Source organism: Malaclemys terrapin, chromosome 9, assembly GCF_027887155.1.
Source record: "Malaclemys terrapin pileata isolate rMalTer1 chromosome 9, rMalTer1.hap1, whole genome shotgun sequence".
Lineage (NCBI taxonomy): Eukaryota > Metazoa > Chordata > Testudines > Emydidae > Malaclemys > Malaclemys terrapin.
In genome coordinates this window covers 2,170,076-2,192,139 of record NC_071513.1, presented here as the reverse complement: position 1 = coordinate 2,192,139, position 22,064 = coordinate 2,170,076, and the positions used below count along the sequence as shown (strand labels likewise).

Here is a 22,064-nt window from a genome sequence, read left to right as displayed (position 1 = left end):
ATTCCCTCTCAGGCACTGGCATTGGCCACCGTCGGCAGACAGGACACTGGGCTAGATGGACCTTTGGTCTGACCCAGTCTGGCCGTTCTTATGTTCAGTGACATGGACTCTCCAGGAACAGAGACAGCTGCAGGCTGAACTCTTGCATTTGTCCACGTGTAAGTGGGAAAAGTTTCTGGTGACCTGGCTAGCATTTCCACCGTGACTGGTTCTTGGGTCGAAGCGTTAAGCAAGCACTCGTTCCCGTGCAGGTACGGCTTTGCTTACAGTCGCTGTACTTCCGGCGCCTCATTGTTTGGAAATGCTTTAAACATCCCTAGAGTATTTATTGTCAGAGAAACAAAATTCTGCATGCAGAAGCGAGTGCACATCAAGTTCAGGCCTATGAATTTCAGCTCTGTTCCCAAATAAAATTTGGTAGCATTTAAGACTGGAAGGGACCATCTGATCTGAGCTCCTGTATCATGAGCCATTAAATTTCACCCCGTTACCCCTATGTTTAGCCCAATGAGTTCAGTTAGACTAAAGCAGATCAGCTGTCAGAAGAATGACCGGCTGCGTCACAGGCAGACAACAGGAGAGACCAAGCTACCACCAACACCTGAGGCCCCTGCCATGGCAGAGAACTCATTAGTAAGAGATGCCCAGATGATCCCATCAGGCAACCCGCACTCCATCCTGCAGAGGAAGGCAAAAAGCTCCCGGGCCCCTGCCAATGCAACGTGGGGGGGGAATTCCTTCCCAACCCCAAATCTGTTGGTCAGTATCGAATCTCAGAATCGTAGGACTGGAAGGGACCTCGAGAGGTCATCTAGTCCAGTCCCCTGCACTCATGGCAGGACTAAGTATTATTGACCATCCCTGACAGGTGTTTGTCTAACCTGCTCTTAAAAATCCCCAATGATGGAGATTCCACAACCTCCCTGGGCAATTTATTCCAGTGCTTAACCACCCTGACAGGAAGTTTTTCCTAACGTCCAACCTCAACCTCCCTGGTTGCAGTTTAAGCCCATTGCTTCTTGTCCTAGCCTCAGATTAACAAGAACAATTTACCTCCCTCCTCCTTGTAACTGTTATGTCCCCTCTCAGACTTCTCTTCTCCAGACAAAACCAAATCCAGTTTTTTCAATCTTCCCTCATAGGTCATGTTTTCTAGACCTTTAATCATTTGGTGTTGCTCTTCTCTGGACTTTCTCCAATTTGTCCACATCTTTCCTGAAATGTGGCACCCAGAATTGGACACAATATTCCAATTGAGGCCTAATCAGCGCAGAGTAGAGTGGAAGAATGACTTCTCGTGTCTCGCTTACAACACTCCTGCCAATACATCCCAGAATGATGTTTGCTGTTTTTGCAACAGTGTTACACTGTTGACTCATATTTAGCTTGTGGTCCACTCTGACTCCCAGATCCCTTCCCGCAGTACTCCTTCCTAGGAAGTCATTTTCCATTTTGTATGTGTGCAACTGATTGTTCCTTCCTAAATGAAGTACTTTGCATTTGTCCTTATTGAATTTCATCCTATTTCCTTCAGACCATTTCTCCAGTTTGTCCAGATCATTTTGAATTTTAATCCTATCCTCCAAAGCACTTGCAAGCCCTCCCAGCTTGGTATTGTCCACAAACTTTATAAGTGTACTCTGTATGCCTTTACCTAAATCATTGATAAAGATATTTAACAGAACCAGACCCAGAACTGATCCCTGCAGGCCCCCACTTGGTATGTCCCTGAGCATGTGAGCAAGACACCTTTTGGGCATCTAGAAAGGATTTTCTGTCCACCTCAGAGCGCTGACCTACCCCACCTCGTATCCCATCTCCATCTGTGGCCAACCTCTGATGCTTCGGAGAAAGGTGAGAAAATCCAAATGCCATGTACCCAACTGTGCATCAGGGAGACATATTCCTTCCCAACTCCTGCAGGCAATTGGCCGAAGCTCTGAAGCATGAGATTTTATTATAGTTACCCTCATTTCTGATGTTTTCTACCAGCACTAATTAGAGCTGGAAGTGTTCACATTTCTATTCTTTTTTTAAATAATTGATGGACATCAATGTTTATTTCAGCATTATCGATTTAAATTTTCATAGTTGCAGGAAATTGGGGGGGGTCCATTAGTTATTTAATGACCGATGTTAAGATTCAAAAAGAGTTAAAACTTTAAAACCATTAAAACACAATCTGTCAACATCACATGTCCAAATACAGCAAGTAGATATCCTTAAATCGAAGTCCAAGTTCCCAAGCAGCATGGCTCTTACTTTGCCACTCTGAAAAATCGCTATCAGTGGGAATGTTTTTCGTGTGTGCGCGCGGCTGTGTGTTCAGTGAAATCAACGTTTACTGCTCAAAATATTATCCTTCCAACACCTAGCTATTGTGAGCATCCTGCGGCCAATGCAGGCAGTCCTGTTTTCCCCAGGGCCCATTAAGGAAGGGAACAACAGAGCACCCGTTACAGGTTCCAAGGCCAGAAGGGACCTCAGAGAAGTTCTGCCGCTCAGCAGCACGGGACCATTTGAAGTTTCGTCTAAAGATGCTGAACCATCTCTACATTGAATTCCACGCTTAGTCTTATTTTTTTAATCCACCACTTCCTGTTTCTGCAGTGGCTCAGATGATTAACTCAGATTTATTGTCAATTAGAACTTGGTTTATGGGACAGTTTAGAAACTTAACAAAATCCCATTGTTTGTCCCAAGTGTCTGCCTCCCCCTTCACCCACTCCCAATTTTCCTGCTTCCTGGAACTAGGAAGTGCTCTCACAATGGGAATAAAAGTACTCTGATTTGTTCACACTGAGCTTTTGTCTCCAGCCAGATATGCAGGGACTCCCAGAGCTCTCCACAGGTATCCTACCCTGCAATAAAACACCCCGCAGCAGTCTCAGAGCCCAGCTCACTTGACTCTGCTCACAGGGCTTGGACTGCAGTGCTCAAGATACAGCGTGGACATTCAGGCTGGGGCTGGAGCCCAGGTCACGGGGTTTCAGATCCCGGGCTCCTGCCCAAGTGTCTAGCCCCAAAGCCACAGCCCAAGTCAGCCGACCCAGGCCTGCTGTGGTGCACCACACCAGACCATGCGCATCTCTTTTGCTGGAGTGTAGATGTGCCCCAAGAGGCAGACAGGCGACAGTGGAGTGGGACACAGTCAGGGAGCATGCAGAGGAGAATCAAATCCAATTAGGTCGCCTAGAGTATGTTGACAAATGTGATCGTTTCCATGAACTCTGCCAGGGTGCAGCTGGCAAACCATTGAAGACAAGCACGCCAAGAGAGGCAGAGACACTCTTTGTTGCTGCTCGGCTGATTTGGGTGTAGACGGGAAGAGATTTTGCTCCCGTCACTACAGCACTAGCTTCCAATATCCGGGGGATCTGCCGAATTCATCAGGGGAATTGAAATACAGTTTGGAGTTGGTCGCTGCAAGCCCTGGCAGGGGATCACGGCAGGATTTGGAGACGTGTCTCTGTGGGACAGAGCACCGCAGGAGTTCCACCATGCGGACACTCCTCCCCCAGCAGCTGGGGATTATAGAAATCCCTCTCTTGCTGGGATGTTTCTACCGGAGCTTGCTTTGCCTCCAGTAGCTTCCAAGAGAGATTTTTGCAGTGTTGGAGTGGATGCACTGGGGCTCCTTCAAGAACAAGGATTTGTTTGGGGCTGTGTGGGAGGGAGGGAGGGAGACCAAAGGGTGGAATCCCCGGCAAACCCCCCCTCCCCCAAGACCTTTTGGGTGAGTTGCAAACAGGCTTTTTCAGATGTTCCTGGGAACTCCCCACACTCAAACTTATTCCCAGGAGATAAAAAACAAAAAGCTGATTTGGTAAGTCCAGAATCCTCACTTTGGGGAGCTGGTCGAGAAGGAGTGTTGGCTTCTCCAGGCAGTCTTGGAAAACACCCAGGCTGGGGGCAGACTTGCCACCACTTATTCTAGGAACTGCTCAGAGAGTTCCTATAACTCGAAGATTTCTCTGACCCAAGCAAGCCTTGCCAACACGCAGCGATAGCTGCTGGCTACACAATCAGCAAGCATGGGGCCGGAGCTGGAGACTGTGAAACTCAAGCCATTAGGCACAGAGACATTTAGCATTAGCATGTTGGCAGGAAATCCCAACCTGAGCAATTAAGTAGTTAATAAACCTTATGTTAAAAGCACAATTACTACCAGGAATGTAGCCACAGCCCCTAGTACCCTCACTGTGCTGTGCTGCATGCAATCTGGAGCTTCACGGCAGCTATTTAGCTGGTTGGCAGAGATGGAGCACAGAGTGAGGTTAAGGCGATAAGGGCTATGTCTACACTATAGCCGGGATTGGGATCGATGCTCTGAGAGCGATCCACTGATGGTCGATTTAGCAGGTCTAGTAAAGACCCGCCAAATTGACAGCAGATCACTCTCCAGTCGACCCCTGTACTCTACCCTGAACTAGAAGAGTAAGGTAAGTCAACAGGAGAGTTTCTGCCATCGACCCCGTGGTAACTCGACCTAAAGGTACGTTGACTCCAGTTATGTTATTCACGTAGCTGTAGTTGCGTAGCGTTAGGCTGGCTTCCCGCGGCAGTGTAAACACAGCCAAGGTTGCTCAGTGCTGTGTGCTCTGCCTCCAACACGCAATGCAGGACAGGACACTGCCCACTCCAAATGTGGAGTAGCAGAAACTCTCCTGGGGGAATTCACCCGGCACACAGAGCAAGGAGGCTGCACCTAGGGGCTACAGATACGTGTCTCAGTATTACCTCACCTCCTGCTGCCTTACAGATGGCACCACCACACCTCGGGCCCTTCCTGGAGAGAGAGGGAAGGATGAAGCACTGTCAAAGGCAAAACGACTCTGGCTGCTTCTCTTAGACTCAGTCCTCGGAACAGCCAAATCCAGATTGCCAGCCAAGCCCCTGGTGATTCGGCCTCCCAGTAAAAGCTCCCTTTGTTTCCTATCAGCAGGCAGCTCCGGTGACAGCATGCAGATAATTTTCCAACACTGATGGCAGAGGGAGAGGATAGTGCTAGAGATGTGGTGGATGCTCACTATGCAGGAACCGGTACAGCCTTGTTTAGTAAGACTCAGGAGAACCCCTTGACAAAAGTTAAACCCAGAGACCAGCCTGGACCAGGGGACAGAAATCCATCTGGACAAAAAGGGGACGGGGCAGGGAAGTGGGGAGACAGAAGCAGGGGCCACACACCCCACAGGTGAGCTAGGGCTGCCCTACAAGCGCTGCAGCGGCACTAGAGCACGCCTGGTGAAGAGGCTCTGTGCTGACAAGAGAGCTCTCTGTCGGCAGAATGACACCACGCCTGCAGCAGTGCTTAGCTCTGTGCAACTTCCATCACTCAGGGGGTGGCTTGTTCACACCCCTGGGCGACATAAATTATACTGACATAACCTGTAGGTGGACAAGCCCTTAGAGATAACACCTGTCCTGGGGAGTAATAAAGAAAAGGGTTAGGTGCTGAGCACCTAAAGACAGTGCTACCTTTAAAGGAAGAGAGCCGTTTCCACGTAATAACTGGGAGAAGATGGAGCAGAACAGGTTTAGATTACCATTCGCTAACTGTAAATAAATCTAATATCTTAAGTGGCAGGATGATCATATTCCAAAAACTTAGTTATAAACAAAGCATTCAGAATTTGTGTAGCATGCAGCAGAAACCAGTTAAACTATTGCTCTAACTCAATCTTAAGAGACCTGCTTGCCAACTATTTCCGGAACGTTCTAGTTTAGCTAACATCTGTATTTTAGGAAAGCAGCCACTCCAGCATTAATGCATGGGCCATCAGAAAAACAAAACCTGCTAAATCGGTTTCCTTTACACCTGGATTACAACAAGCCGTAGTCACATCAACTGTGACAATATGGTGGCAGTCCTTCCTGTTAACTGAACTCATGACATTGCAACTAATGGCTTCACGTTCTGCAAGGAGCAGGCGCTCGTTTCAAGGCATCTCCCATAGCTGTGTGTGTTGTGGGGAGACAAACAGTTGATTCTGTCTGGAATTTGTAACACCTGATCTCACCGGGTTTCAGCTCCTTTCTCAAGCCGAGCGTGGGAAGGGAGGCGAGAGAGAGAGAGGATGTTCTTGTCGTTAAGGGGCTGGTATTCAGCAGGCGCTGGCTCTACCATAGACTCATTATGGCACCTTCGGCAAGTCTGACTCCCTCTCTGGGCAGAGTGTTTCCTTCTTCCCATCTGGCTGGAACGAAAACCGTTCTGAGCAGGAAGCCTCTCTGACTAAGTGTGAAGAAAACACCCAGCACAGCAGGGCCTCCAGTGCTATGCGATACCAGGCACTTCCCTCCTTGACAAAGGTGAGTCAGACGACACTGCCTCCTCCCAGAAGCCACTGGCCCCTGCGCCTCAGATCCTAAGCATTTCCTGATCCTTTGGCTTCCAAGCAGCTGCTCTTCCTTGGCGATTCCCCAGCTTGACCTGGCCAGCATTCAGCGTACCGGGAACTCATTCTTTATGGCTATGGGAGGAGAGGACGCTGCCTCCCCATCCCACCCCCAGAGCAAGGGGCTATAACTCATATCTTCTGAACGGGGCCCGCTGGGGAACTGACCAGCATGTGGGTTACGCGCACGGGCCAACACAATGGGTTGAACCCAACTTCCAGCTTGGGCCAGCAGGGTCTAGACAGGGCCACCGGCTCGAACGGGCTGGGCTCTCTCCAGAGCACTCAGCCTGGTTGAGCTCACGGTGGCACCACATACACAAGCCCTCAGGCGTTTTACAGATAGACCCTGTCCCTGCAAAGAAGCTTATTTCAGTCATAACTGAGCGTTGTTCCATTCCCGACCCATAACGGAGTTAGACTAAAGCAGTGGGTCTCAAACGTCTGTACTGGTGACCCCTTTCACACAGCAAGCCTCTGAGTGTGACCCCCCCCCTTATACATTAAAAACACTTTCTAATATATTTAACACCATTCTAAATGCTGGAGGCAAAGCAGGGTTTGGGGTGGAGGCTGGGAGCTCGCAACCCCCCCAGGTAATAACCTCGGGACCCCCTGAGGGGTCCCGACCCCCATTTTGAGAACCCCTGCACTAAAGCAAGTTTCAGCAACTGCTTTCACGTCTCCATTTGTCAAGTATCAGAGGGGGAACCGTGTTAGTCTGGATCTGTAAAAAGCAACAGAGAGTCCTGTGGCACCTTTAAGACTAACAGGTGTATTGAAGCATAAGCTTTCGTGGTTGAATGCCCACTTCATCAGATGCATGTAAACAAAAATACAGGAACACTCTCCAAGCAGTTTTCTGATCAATTTGAGAGTCAAACAGAGGCAGACTTCAAGTTGTGAAGCCAGGAACAAAATGCCACCATATCAAAGATTTGTACCCATTATGCAGATTACAAATAATACATTTTAACAGAAAAACGCCAAACAATGAATACATTCCTGAACTAGCAACAAGCCACTCTGACACCCAAGAGACCATTATCATGACCAAGAACTTAGTGTATTTTCAGGGGTTTAAGAAGAATTTCAGCTGACAGCTTCCTTACTACAGAGAGCCGCTGATCAAAATGGCATAGATTAGATATGGGAGGAAAGCAAGAACTTGATTTTGAGGGAAGAGAGACCATTCAGCCAATAGAAAGAATTCTCTCCCCTTGGTACTAGAAAGAACTAAAGAAAGCAAAAGGAAAATAACTTCTTGCCCTGCACTGAAGAGTTTCCTAGCATGGTGGTTCTAGGAAAAAAAACTGAGCACTTCGTAATCCTCTCAAGATTAGTGGCGGGGAGCAAGGATGCTCCTTTACTGCAGAGAGGCTAGTAAGTAGGAGACAGAGTCTTTAATAGAAGCAGATAAAAATTATACTACGGTTAGACTGAAGTACCGAACAGCAGAAAAACTCGGCCAGCCTTTCCCTCCCAAAAAGATTGCAAACCTTTGTGAAATTAAATTTGTATCTGCTGTAGTGAAATTAAGTTTTCCTTGCAGACAGCAGGGCGTTCCACTCTCGTCCCTAGAGTAAATTAATTACAAAGGAGGAAAGGCACATGGAGCCAAGGGAACACACTTGCCAACACAGTCATGCCCAAGGCAAGATCAGCTGAGCTCTGCTGCTGCAGAGAAGAGGCAGCTACGAACCTTTGTGATATGCACCAGAAGTTAATGGATATTAAGGCCAGAAGGAACCATTATGACCTAGTCTAACCTATATAACACAAGCCAGAGAATTTCACCTAGGGATTGCGGCATCAAACCCATCACTTCCGGCTGCATGCCTCAAAGAGAGCAACTCTGTCTTTAAAAGCCTCAGTTGACACAGCATCCACCACCTCTGCAGGTAAGTTGTCCAATGGTCAGTCACCCTCACTGGGAAACTGCCTTTTTTCTAGTCTGAATTCACTGTCCTTCACCTACCACTGAAATCAACTTTTTAATGTAAGATGTAACTCGGGCCCTAAAGCCAGTTTTAGACTAAATGATAGACCAAGGTATTTCATTCTGTACAATTAATATGTGAAGAAGCCATACAAAATTCAGTTTGATAGGCAGCCTTAGAGAATAACTTTTGTGCTTTCTATTAAGGGCATCAACTGATAACTTATTCCACTGGACAAATAATATTTTCAGATCTAAGTTTTAAAGTTCATCAGCATAAACAATAAGCCACCCCAGTCTAGTACTCCAGTATCTGAAAAAGTCTATTAGTGAAAATGGCACCATTACTCAAAGTGACAGCTTCTGTTTAAGGATTTAAAACTAGTGTATTATGGCTTTCAAAGAAGCCACAGGGCTACTTTTCACTATGAAACTTCTTATGGAAGATTCGTGTATTTCAGCCTCAGACATCAACATTTCCTAACCTACAATGCCAGATGCCTTCCATTCACTGAAGCACTGTTTCAGATCATGCCAGCAATGTGCATTTAAACAAATGATCAGGGGGTATTGACTCCGGTTTGCTGTAATCCTCTGAAAAACAGCATTTGGACTCCAGAGCCAGTAGTAGTCCCAGATACGCCCTCAAAACTTGTTCTTCATGCTTAGATCCTTCATCCACAGAAGCAGATGTGTTTAGCACCTTTTCGCGAGTTACAGCGGAAGGCAAGCTGAAACGGTACTAGCAGTTAAACATTGCAGAAAGCCATTTAAATGATTAAACTATGGTAAGTGCTTGCGGGGGAGGGAGGAAGGGAGAACCACACTCCAGCTAGTTTTTTTAAAGAGTTACCATATGTCATGTCACTTCACTCTCTAACAAAGACAGCTAACAAACTCTGAATTAGATTTACATCGCAGCACTCCGAACAAACGAGAGCCACAGCTAACATACAGTGACATCTGATCAGGAGCACAGATGAAAACCATATTCACCGGGATTTGGTTTGCTTCAGCTAAAGCTACTCGCTTTGCATATCAGGCTACAGCATCAGAAGCTACTACAAAAAAAATAAGGGAAAGGTCTCTCAAGCATGCACAAATTCATATATGAACTACCTGCACCCAGGGCTACCAGGAAATGTAGTAAATTTAAGCGAAGGTTATAATGCTGGCTCACAGAATAAGACATCCTTACCTTTCCTCCTCCTGTTCTGAGAGGAGAGCAACCCTGCTCCCTTGCATAGTCCCAGGACTAATGGCACCTTCACCCAGACCCACGCCCAGAAAGTTAATCTGGAAATCCAGCATTCCTCTTACAATTGCAATTCTAAACAGCAAGTTACAACACTTCCTGCCAGCAAATGAGAACATGCTGACAGAATATACTACAACTTAAAATATCCTTCCCGGGAAGCTAGCATTACACTGCAAAACATTCTCTTTCTTTCTCTTTCTTACACACACCCACACACACTTCTACCGCTGCCTCTCCAGACCCTTACAAGTGTACTCAGTTCAAAACCGGCCTGTGTACTTTGTGATAAATATATACATAAAAAGTCCAGCTACTTTTCAAGCCCAAACCCACGCTGTCTGTCCTATAACACTATAGACAGGCTCCACATCAGACATCACAAGCAAAAGGCGAGTTACCAAGGAAGCATTTTTTATTACATTGACTTGATGCACAGAAATACAACCATCATCAAGGATAAGTGAGGCAGGTTTTATATGCTATTCATGTTAAGACATTGCTTTTATTAAGCCCCTGTTTTAGAGGACCATCCATCCCTCCCCCTTCATGCTAGCAAGGGAGAGTACTCCACCTGAATAAAACTCTCAGGTGACTGAAGAATTTAGAGTGTTAAAGAATCAATGGTCATTCTGAAGATTAAAATACTCTTGCCAACAAATTTTCATTGCATTTTATTAACAAAAATACTTCAGCCAGGAAAATGAGTGATCTGGTCTCAACTGCAGCTAAGGCGCACACAGCACAAGTCAGGAAGAGAGCAAGAGAAATAGAAAGGTGGCTTTAAATCTACCTTTTGTACTCCCTTGATCTTGGGTTGGCTGTGCACCAGGGCGGTCCCACTATGCACGTTAGAACAGTCTAAAGGCTGCTCTAACATACCCTAACTGGAACAAACTGGAACAAATAAGGACACCCCAGCCATGCATTCTACATCGGGTACAGGAGAGGATAGCATAGGCTGGTATAACTGGTTGCCCGAGGAAGTACACAGTACTACTGTCCTTTGCCTTGAAAAAGGAGGTTCAGGAGATAGTTGTGTCGACCCTGAACTTTTTGAGAGCACTACGTGCAAGTAGGAAGTGTGCTACATAGAACAAAATACCTAGTCTAGGCAAAACTACTGAAGACACTAAATAAATAAAATAAAAAAGGAATCTTGTTTTTAAAAGAGAATTCTTATTCCCCCAGCCTTCTGCCCAACCCGACAGCAAGTCTCACTGCTAAGGTGCAGGTGTCCCTTATGAATTATCTCCATTCATGTCACCACGTACTCTATGCATGCTGTTCTCTGCAGGATTTTCCTTCATGAGGAATTATCAGTAATACAACGTATTAACTATGACATCTAGTCCTTACCTGGCGGTTCTATCCCGGAACTGTAACTGGGTCCCGGACCACAATTAAAGTTTCAGTTTACAAACAGGCAACAAGAAAGAAGAAACTTACAGGTGGTCAGTAGCCTGAACTGTTTTCTCTAGGTTCTTTGCAAGTGAGTCGCACGTGACAGCAAGACTTAGATACTGCAGATTTACCACATGGGCTTTCAGACATTACAAAATCTCTTGGTATCGTGTGGTGTCCTTTACATGTTCTCTCTGTGCAACTAAACTCTGGATTTCAGGACTTCTTTGCATGCTCTCAAGACAAGCTCTGAACTCTAAGTACCAGCATCTTCACTCTCCGGATAAAGGTCAAAGGGGCTACTGAGCACTTGAATACCAGCTTCTTCCAATTACCCCTCTCCTCCTCTGGCTACCAGGATACTGCCGAAGAAACGCACACCAGCAGCAGCTCTTGTGTGGGAAAGGTCACGAGACAGAAGCAGGGATGAAGCAGACACAGCCAAAACCCGACAGCTTCTGAGTTGGCTGGACCCTCAATAATGTAATTCTTCCTTCTATCCCTTCTCTCTCCTGTACCTATACCATCTGAATCTGGTGAAGACCAGCATGATGGCGCCTTTGAAAGCGGAGCATTGGCAAGACAAGGAAGCGTGCAGTGCTCCTGCCTATGCCATTCCCATTGCGGGGGGAGATAAAGGAAGTCAGCTGCCAGCGCTTTCAGTCGGTGTGGACACTGTTGTGAGCACTAAGGGGACTTCAGAACCGTAGAGAGCAAGCTTTGAATGTACCATCAGTGCACAACGTAATACACCCCTGATCTCTTCACATAGCTGTAAAGACACGTTATAAAGGGGGAGGTTAAGTGTTAACTGGTCGTTGTGTACCTTGAGAAGCAGTTAGCTCTCTAAACCTCCGAGTCCAGTACTGTCAATGCATGTGCAATTCCACTCGAAAACCTCAACCAGCATGAAAGCCAGTGCTAGTCATCCCAAAGTCATGCTCTCAGCCACACCCTGGAGCCAGAGCATCTCTGGGAGCAGTGGAGTAGACAGTTTCAGGAACACTCCCCCTTCACTTCCTAGGGCATGCCTGGTCAGATCTGGTTTCTCTGTTCTTGCACAATAGAAATCTTACAGCCCACTCAATATATGATCTCAAGGGGGGGGGGGGGGGGAGCCTTTCAGGGAGATTTACAGAATACATCTGAAGTGACTCCGAAATCAGGATGTTGTCAATTTCATAATTAAAACCACTCTCCAAATTCTGTAGTTCACTACCCAAAGTGGAGGTGTTGGCACACGCAGAGAGTGTATTTTAGACAAGTCAAAGTCTCGCTCTCCATATGGAGTATGACTGGGAAGCAAATCCACTTGTCAATAAGACAGAACAATCATGTTTATCTGAGCTAGATTCCAGTGATACTAAGACATACCAGTTACACACACACTAATCTCTGAACTGTCACATTCCCTTCTGACAAATTACTTATTTCACACAGTGCAACTACTCTTAACGTTCACAGTGCCACGCCCTCCCTAAATGAACTACGTTTTAGACATAGGGAAACTCAGGCAGAGCAGTTAAGAGATTTGCTCAAGGCCAAAGAACAACCGAGTCAAGAACCAGGGATTAGAACGAAGGGCTAGTCTTCACTGGCAACGTTAAAGCGCTGCCCATGCCTTGTGTGGTCACGGCGCAGCACTAGGAGAGAGCTCTCCCAGGGCTCTAAAAAACCCACCTCCACGAGGGGCGTAGCTCCCAGCGCTGGTGCACTGTCTACACTGGTGCTTTACAGCGCTGAAACTTGCTGTGCTGGGGTGGGGAGCAGGGGAAGTTCACACCCCTGAGCGGGAAAGTTGCAGCGCTGTAAAGTGCCAGTGTAGACAAGCCCTACGAAATTCCTGGCTCCCTGCAATGCACTCAATCCACTAGGTGCACAGATACTGTCTAGCAGCAATTGGACAGACAGACTAACCATACCTGCTCCTGTAAGAGCCAACCGGACCATCCTAAAGACATACAGAAATCTCCGAGAGGTTTAAATTACAAACACTGAAGCCAAATCTGACCCAGGGAACTAATTCATCCAGCAATGAGAAAACCCCAGGAGGGCTTGATTTTTTATGTATTTAATATTTGAAAGGCAAGGTAGAAGAAAGAAGAGCTATCGATTTGTTCAAAAGCCTTTGGAGCCATGATGCACAAACCAGCAACTCATAACAGGTCAGAAGTAGAGAAAGCAGGACTTTTAGTTCAGAGCATGCGGAGGAGCAGCCCCCAAAGGACTTGCTGGTAACACAGCAATTGCTCGCCTTGTTTCCAGCTGCTAGATTTCATTTTAAAGGCAACAAAATGCACGTTCGACACTCCCCTACAAACCTAGCCACATAAGCAACAGCTGGAGCTGCAGGAGGCACATAGTGTGGTCACAACTGGGAGAGGGGAAAGTCCAAAGCATAAGATTCCATGTAACCACTTGTCCCCCTCTTTCCTCCGAGCTCAACACACCTATCAGAGGGAAGCTGAGCGAACGCACCCACTGGAAATCAACCAGTCACCCTTGATTACAGCTGGATGAAAGTCCAACAAGGTTCTTCCAGTGCCCTCCTAAACCAGGTTAGGGAGTAGGACCACCATTCCAGTGACCCGCAGGCTCCGGACAAGAGGAAGCCGGCTATTCCTGTAACCGGGGGGAGCTGCAGAGGTACCTGCCCATCGCTGCAGGAGGCAGGGCCAGGTGCAGGAAGCCAGGACCTGTTGGGGTAAGGCTGGAGACTGGAGCAAAGTTTGTAGCAAAAGGATTAACGAGTTTTGACATGGATGTCAATATTCACAAATCCCCAGGAGCTCTAGAGCAGGGCCAGAGGCCTCCTGGGAAGGAGGCACTGATGGCATCACTCCACATTCCTCCTCCCAACCTTGGGAGGCTGCTGGGGCCAAACTGGCCACCTGGACAGTTTAGAGCAGCCTTGGGACTGCTCTAACTTACACTGACCGATAAGAGTCTTGAAAATAACACTCGGCTAACTAGGATCACTAGCCTGGCTTCCAACCTACACCGGACACACACACCAGGGCACCCCACCAAGCCAGCAGGTTAGGCTCTGCCCTAGCTGCGGCATGAAGACCCTTTGCGCCACTGAAGCAGTGCAAACAGAGCTTGAAGGAGCTGTGGTTCCTTCAGAGATTTCAGGGTCATAAAAAAACAAAACGGGGGGGGGGGGGAAGCAGGTGGCTGTTGTGCCACTCCAGTCACCATCAACTTGCCCTTGAGGCCTTGCCCTAAAGTCAGAGCTTAAAGCATCATTTAACCAGCAAGAACAAGGCCATCTGCCCTGCTCCATTAAAGGCTTCTCACGCTCTGTATCCTGCACCATTTACAGGATGGTAGGTGTAGTTAGGTTCTCAAGAGAAAACAAACGGCCCCACTAGACAGAGAACCAGTAGCAGGGGAAGCGCAGGTCAGGGGCTAGAACTCCGGAACAGGACCACCTGTACTGCCCACTTCTTCGTCTGGCAGAACGTGCCAAAGGTCTGTTTGGCAGGGTTTTGGCAACTAACACTTGTCTCTCCACCCCCGTTGACTTTGACTGGGATCCACGCAGAGCCACAAACAATTCAAGACAAACTGTCACCAGAGCCCTGTGTCGGGCACACCAAGCCAGCCCAGGGTTCTGGAGCACGGCCAGCTGGCTTTGGTGGCAGCTTCATTTACAAACCGAATTCAATTAAAAACTCAAACAGCGCCCTCTCCCCTCTGCGCTTTTCATATCAAATTCCATTTCACGTCGCTCCTCTTTTCCACCGCCACCCACACACACCCACAGAGTCAGTTGTGAGCATACTGCTGAAATTTATATCAACATAAAAGGTGTAGGAAGAGTTTGACAACTAGGGAGCAGGTGGAATACCAAGGTTAACTTTTGCAGTTGCCCTCGTGAGGTTTCAGAGTTAACACCTCTCTGAGCTATTGTTTCAGGCTGCCCGCATCAGGAAGACACCATCACAGAAGGTGTGCTGTGTGCATTCAAGGATTTATTCACAATCACAGGGGCTAAAAGTTTGTGTGTTTGCCTTTAACAAAGGTTACATACTGTAGTATGATTCTGCAGCTCACAAAGGATATTAAGGACTACGTTCCACTTCTCCGCTAGCCCTGAATATCAGAGTTTGGTGTAGTAGCTAAACCCCTATTCATTCAGGGGAGGTGATCAAAGATATTCCAGGAGGCTGAAGGTGTAACCTGAACACAATGCAGAGGGCACCTCGTTTCTTGCTATTTCGTAAGCAGTCTCTCGAATAAGCTCCCCGTATCCACTCATTTCCTGACGGTGACAAGGGGGAAGCATATGTTACCGTTAGGAGTGAATCACCCACTTTTTTACATCTCAAAAATGTAAGGTAAGAAGCACGGAATGGGAGGGGGGGTTTGAAAAGGGAAGAGATCATGCTGTCCAGTGAACCCAGGAGCACCTCTGAAATTCAGACTATGTGCAAGGGGAGGAAATCTCTCCTCCAGTTTTTGCTTACAACATTTCTGCAGATTTCACAGCAAGAAGCAGTTGTCAGCTACATTATACTTAGCAAGGCCAAACTGCAGAGAGCTCAGAGAGTGCTGCCCTATTGGGACTGGTTTAGACCGGCATCTGAGCAGTGTCACAGGGCCTGACCTCATCAGCAATTTGGGGGAATCCCCCACCTCTGCTCTACCAACAGGAGATTCGGGAAAAGCAGAGCGGGACTTTGTCTTATAAAAAGGGAGGTGAAGCTAGTAAGAACTTAAGCATGGAGTATTTTTAGCCCAAACCAGACTTCCCCTGCAAGGTGCACTTTGTGCTATAATCAGTGAGCACAGCAATTACAGTAAATTGATTGCTCAGAAAAGGCACTTCACTGCTCGAGCGAGGGAGAGCTGAAGGGGGAGGGGTAGCTGAAGTTTACAAAGGACAAGTGCAAAAGGAGCAGATGTAAAGAGACAAGCAGTGAGCAAGGAGGAGAAGGAAGAGGGAGTACCCATTTCCCCAAAGTTCTCTGTGCAACGGAAAGACCAACAAGAGACATGGGCAGATTTAGGCTCAACTACGTCTCATCTAAGTACCACTCATCTTGCTGCTCAGGACACTGCATCACCACCTCCAAGCCAGCTGCTGGACTACCAGGGGTGTTATTCTGCTCAACCATAGACGGTGGATGTAGAGGCTTGTTTACATGGGGAAACTGACTGGAACAGCTCCTCACTTGGACACAGTTCTGGAGTAGGAGTCACTTGTACTGAATTCCAAAATAATGGGAGCTGTCCCAGGCGGTTTTCCAGTGTAGACAAGTCCTTAAACAGTTCACACTTTGAACCCAGACATAAGCCTGGGTCTTCACAGAATGAGCTTCATCTTTTGCAAGTTAACCCAAGTGCTCCTTAATGAGTCAAACAAGTGTGTAAGGAGCAAAGTCTTCTTTTGACATGCAGCAAAAGTGTGACATTTGTGATAATTTAAAACCAGTCAGATACAACCAGTTGGCTTTTCAGTATCCCAGTGTGGGTATGAGGAGAGAGTAATTGTCCTTGCCTTTCAGCTTTCCCTGTCACAAGGGATATTCTGCCATTTGAACGGCAGCAACTAAAGTCCGCACAGTTACCAGCCATTTGTGCTTGTATCTGTCATTGCACAAATTCACTTTTGAAATAAAGACAGTGAAATGTTAACAGGCACTTTAAAGCGTATACCTCATTTTAAGTCAGACTTATGGATTTTGCCTAACATTAAACACGCCTTTGTTTTGTTTATTTTTTTCAGCAGAGCCCGGCACGGAAGGGTTTGGTCAGTAAGTGACTGCAGAAGTACTATATTAAGTTACCAAGCAGAAAGCAAATTGCTGTAATGGACAAGGCGGGATTGCTATTCAGGGAACAGGCTGTGGTTCTGCCGATGACTACAGCAGAAATGGCAATTAGGCATCACCTGACCTCCGGTCTTACAGCATCTCTCTCTCCAGTTTGCCCGGAGAGATCTTTACACTAACACAGTTAGAATAGAGGGGAGTTGTCTGAGCAGGTATTCCACACGATGGAAAATGCTGCCAACACACAGAATACTTCACCTACCGATGAAAAGGTAGAAGTAGTAACTAGACCCATTGTCGGAAGCATTCTTACCGAATGCACACTTGTAAAATTGTCTACAAATTCTAAAGTAACCCCACCACCATAGCTCCAAGCAAAACCCACACCTTCACTATGACAAGGACAGACTTTGAACTCATCAGTATCTCCAGGTGTTAAGAACAGGGTGACCAGATATCCCGATTTTATAGGGACAGTCCCAATATTCGGGGCTTTGTCTTATATAGGTGCCTATTACCCCCGTCCCAATTTTTCACACTTGCTATGTGGTCACCCTCCTTAGGAACCCCTGGATTTTATACGGCCAGCTGTCAACCACATCCGTCTTAAGTGCCTCTAGTAGTAGCTAGCTAGCCTATCGGTTCCTTGAAGCCAAACTGGTCACGGTCAAGTCAGGAACCAGAATCACGAGCACTCATGCCTCACACATCTTGGAGCCATTTCCAGCTATTTAGCTCAGGACTAGATTTTCTGGTTTCTGCTAAAAATTGTTCCATCTAACTCTTAAGCCCCTGCTGGGAAATCCACTGTGACAATGGCCCTCTGGAGTAGTGAGCCCCAGGCTCTTTGGTAGCCCGCTCGGAAAGCTTTTTAAATGCTTAATGTGACTCAAGCTATCCCGGCTCACACATACAATGCAGGTCGTTATCTGTCAGACTGCGAGGCTCCCATCACCATAGCTCTCTTGATGTTGTTCATTAGTTAACTGTCCGAAGCATTCAGGCCCAGGAAGAACTGAAATGACTTCCAGCCTTCCACAGTCCGTTTAATCAGCTCCCCCACGTGACAGACCCTGAAGAGTTAGTTCATAAATTACCCCTCAGTTTGCATTAGCAGCCATGTAACCCGTCGCCGTAGAATAGAGAAGTCGGGTTTCTCGCTGCCTCTTACAGGTTAGTTTTCAGAGTAGCAGCCGTGTTAGTCTGTATCCGCAAAAAGAAGAACAGGAGTACTTGTGGCACCTTAGAGACTAACAAATTTATTAGAGCATAAGCTTTCGTGGACTGCAGCCCACTTCTTCAGATGCAGGTTAGTGTTCACCTGGCCACCTTATGGCACAGCAGCAGTAGCCCACGAATCTCAGGGATATTTTACATTAAAACATTAACTTACCAGATTCCCTTCCCCATGCAGTCCTGTGACCTGTATGGACTGCAAACCATTGCCACCTGGGCTACCCGAGTGCCAATGGGGTCACCAATGTGGCTGTCACACGCACAAGGACTCTCCCACCAAGGAGTAGAGTTATCCTGAACATTTCAGGAACATCTCTGCTGGCCAAATGTAGGCTGCTTTCCATCAGTGCCTCAGCTCGCCCAGGGGGTGCTGAGGTGTAGCAGGGCTCAGCTAGGTGCCAGTGTCAGCTAATCCCAAAACAAGGCCAGGGCAGTAACAGTGCACAAAGGAGGATTTTATAGGTCATTCCCTGGTCCAACACCCCTGCAGGTTGCTGAGGACTCTACAAGAAAATAAGTGAACATGAGGTTTATTTTTGTCTTTCCCTAAGTCTGCACACCTCTCTGTAGGCATCTCCAGAGCTTCCCCTGAACCTGCGGTGTTTCGTCCTACTGCACTTTCGCTTTTTGATCGAACGCACTCCCTTCCCTGATGCCTGATTTTTAAACCTTAGTCTAAACACTACGTTTTAAAAGGTTTCAGAGTGGCAGCCGTGTTAGTCTGTATCAGCAAAAACAGCAAGGAGTCCTTGTGGCACCTTAGAGACTAACAAATTTATTTGGGCATAAGCTTTAGTGGGCTAGAACCCACTTCATCAGATGCATGGAGTGGAAAATATATACACACAGAACATGAAAAATGGGTATTGCCATACCAAGTCTAATGAGACTAATCAATTAAGCAATTAATCAATCAGCAGGAGAAAAAAAAACTTTTGTAGTGGAAATCAGGATTGCCCATTTCCAACAGTTGACAAGAAGGTGTGAGTAACAGGAGGGGAAAAATTAGCATGGGGAAATAGTATTTACTTTGTGTAATAACCCATCCACTCTCAGTCTTTATTCAAGCCTAATTTAATGGTGTCCAGTTTGCAAATTAATTCCAGTTCTGCAGTTTCTCGTTGGAGTCTGGTTTTGAAGTTTTTTTGTTGGAGAATTGTGACTTTTAGGTCTGTTACTGAGTGACCAGGGAGGTTGAGGTGTTCTCCGACTGGTTTTTGAATGTTATAATTCTTGACGTCTGATTTGTGTCCATTTATTCTTTTGAGTAGAGACTGTCTGGTTTGGCCAATGTACATGGCAGAGGGGCATTGCTGGCACATGATGGCATATATCACATTGGTAGATGTGCAGGTGAACGAGCCCCTGATGGTGTGGCTGATGTAATTAGGTCCTATGATGGTGTCCCTTGAATAGATATGTGGACAGAGTTGGCATCGGGCTTTGTGACAAGGATAGGTTACTGGGTTAGTGGTTTTGGTGTGTAGTTGCTGGTGAGTATTTGCTTCAGGTTGGGAGGTTGTCTGTAAGTGAGGACTGGCCTGTCTCCCAAGATCTGTGAGAGTGAGGGATCATCCTTCAGGGTCGGTTGTATACATTTTAAAAGTAGTTTGTAGTTTTAATTTCCTTAGAAAATTTCTCCAACTCTTGAGGAACATGTTATTTATTGGCTTATGCCCCCTCCACCTTCCTAAAACACTAAGGCTAATGAGAAAAGAGGTCTGGTTTTTACATAGTTATCTTGATCTCCACTAGCATTTTGGGGCACAGGTAGTTTACCTAGGTGTAGTTATTAGTGGCAAACCCCAGGTGGCAGGTTTGGGGTTGACTTCAGCTAGCTACACTGAAGTAAGAGCTACATGTGACTTGTCCCACTAAGTTTACACAATAAGTTATCTCAATGTTAAAAAACAAAAACAAAACCAAAAACCACTTTTTGAAATGAAGGCAAAGACTTCGTGTACGATGGCTGCAATCAAACCAGACCCCTCACTTAGCAGATTCGCTACTCAGTAAGTTTCATACATACTTCATGGATTGTGTTTCACCTTTGCTAAGCTTGTTTTCTAACTAAGCAATTAAAGAGAGATTCTAAAGCATACCAAACCTATTTCGACTGGAAGAACACAACTCTGCTTTGCAGACGGATAAAACTCAAATATTCATGGTGCATTTTACCCTTTATCAGTGTACTGACAGTGCGTCAAAAGCATCCAAGGTGGACCAAGGCCAACACCAACTCATGTGCATTCTATACAGAAGACTTGATGTACCAAAGGACAGTGTACTCTACACATAGTATGGCATTGCCCCTCCTACCCTCTGCTGAACTTTTAATGGCTCCCCTAAAGCAAGACAGAGCCTTTATCATGAAGCTGAAGCGTTGACAGGTGGGAAGATAAAGGACTACGGACTAGTCAGAAAAGACTTTTAGATCGCACCAAAATCTCCAGATGTTCATATGTGACGGGTGATGGACAAACAAGGGTCAGGGCTCATATTTATCTAACCTGGGAGGCCTCTCCTCCCACAACCCTCTGCTCCCTTTCTCCTTCAGATCCTCCCCAGAACAGGACCTTACATAACCCCAGTACACATACATCACCAACCATGCTAGCTTTGATCTTTGGAGAAAGGGCAGAGATAAGCCTTCTTCACATCATTCTACAACTGGCAGATGTAACTTGATGCCATCTCTCCAGGAGGGTTAAGGTTACAGAGGCCAACACCTCCAAAACCTTCCCAGCTGGACACCAGCAATGCATGTTTTACAAGCTCCGGATTGGTACATTCAAGGGCACTGCATTTCTTTGCGTTCTTGATTTAATTAAGCAGGGGCAAGCACCCCGGAGAAATCCTGAGCTCAAAATTGGATCAACAAGGAGGGGCGATTAGACGGTGGGAGCAAGATTGTGCTGGGACCTCCCCCGATCATTCTCCCCAAGAAAGGGATTGTCGCATCCCTAGCCAAGCAGCGCAGAGCGATTGTAAGTAGAATGAGCTGCAGTCTGGGTTAGAGATTCGGTCACAAGAGCTTTAATGACACGAAACACATCCAGGGTCCAGATCTTCCCCTCCACTCCGGAGCATTTATGGAAATCAGGGCCCAGGAATTTGCCTTCCCTGCGGTGGTATGGTGGAAGTTATATCAATAACATGGTCACTTTACCACTCTCTCCTTTTCCTACCCCCTTTGTTCATCGCACTTACCGGCTGAGTTCTGCCACAACCCACACTAAGATTTTAGGAGCAGGGAATGTGTTTTTACTGTAAAAACAACGAGGAGTCCTTGCGGCACCTTAGAGACAAACAAATTTATTTGGAGATCAACTTTCAAAAGCTCATGCACAAATAAAATGTGTTAGTCTCCAAGGTGCCGCAAGGACTCCTCGTTGTTTTCGCTGATACAGACTAACACGGCTGCCCCTCTGAAACCTGTCATCTTTTTACTGTGTGTTGTCACAGGACCTAGCTCGGCGGGACCCTGATCCCCAGCTGATAACCGTGGGCACTACTGCAATGCTAATAATCACGCATAAGGGCCTAAATGAAACAATGTTCTTTTAACTTCATATTGATGGCGAAATGCTTTGTGCATGAGCCGTGAAGATGGGGACTGTAAGGGAATATTGTTGCCATTAACTCAACCCCTACAGCCCCCACAAACAGTTGGAGATGAGCACACTGTTCTACACTCTGGTTCAAAGCAACATTTTACTACATCTTCTACAGTAGTTGGTACTCTGCAGGCCAGCTCTACACAGCTGCATCACTTATAGCAAAGACAAACACTGCTTTCACCCAAGAAAAACAGTGACAGATTGGAGTCACTGCCTGCCCGCTGGACTCCTGTTCGAGATTCCAGGGAGTGCTCCAAAACAGAAGAATATTTAAGCCTGTCTCCAGACTAGTCAGCGTCCTGGAATCTCAAAGCCACAACCCTGCTTAAAACCCAAACACAAATATTCACTTGATAAAGTCTGTTTTGCACAGACTCTTGCCAGAAGACTAGCAGGGAAGAGAATGGAAGATCATTACGAAGACAAAGTAAA

At 46.7% G+C, this 22,064-nt stretch overlaps 1 protein-coding gene across 5 annotated transcripts in view; it reads right to left on the bottom strand.

The window, feature by feature from the left end:
* Positions 1-22,064, bottom strand: part of PLS3 (plastin 3) — an 84,551-nt gene that overhangs the window by 45,758 nt on the left and 16,729 nt on the right. Inside the window, exon 1 of one of the 5 annotated variants that reach the window (XM_054039316.1) lies at positions 9,536-9,629. The exons of the other annotated variants lie outside the window; for them this stretch is intronic. The gene's annotated coding sequence lies outside the window, so the exon portion shown is untranslated. Of the gene's footprint in view, positions 1-9,535; positions 9,630-22,064 lie in introns of those variants that run through there. 5 annotated transcript variants of the gene reach the window in all.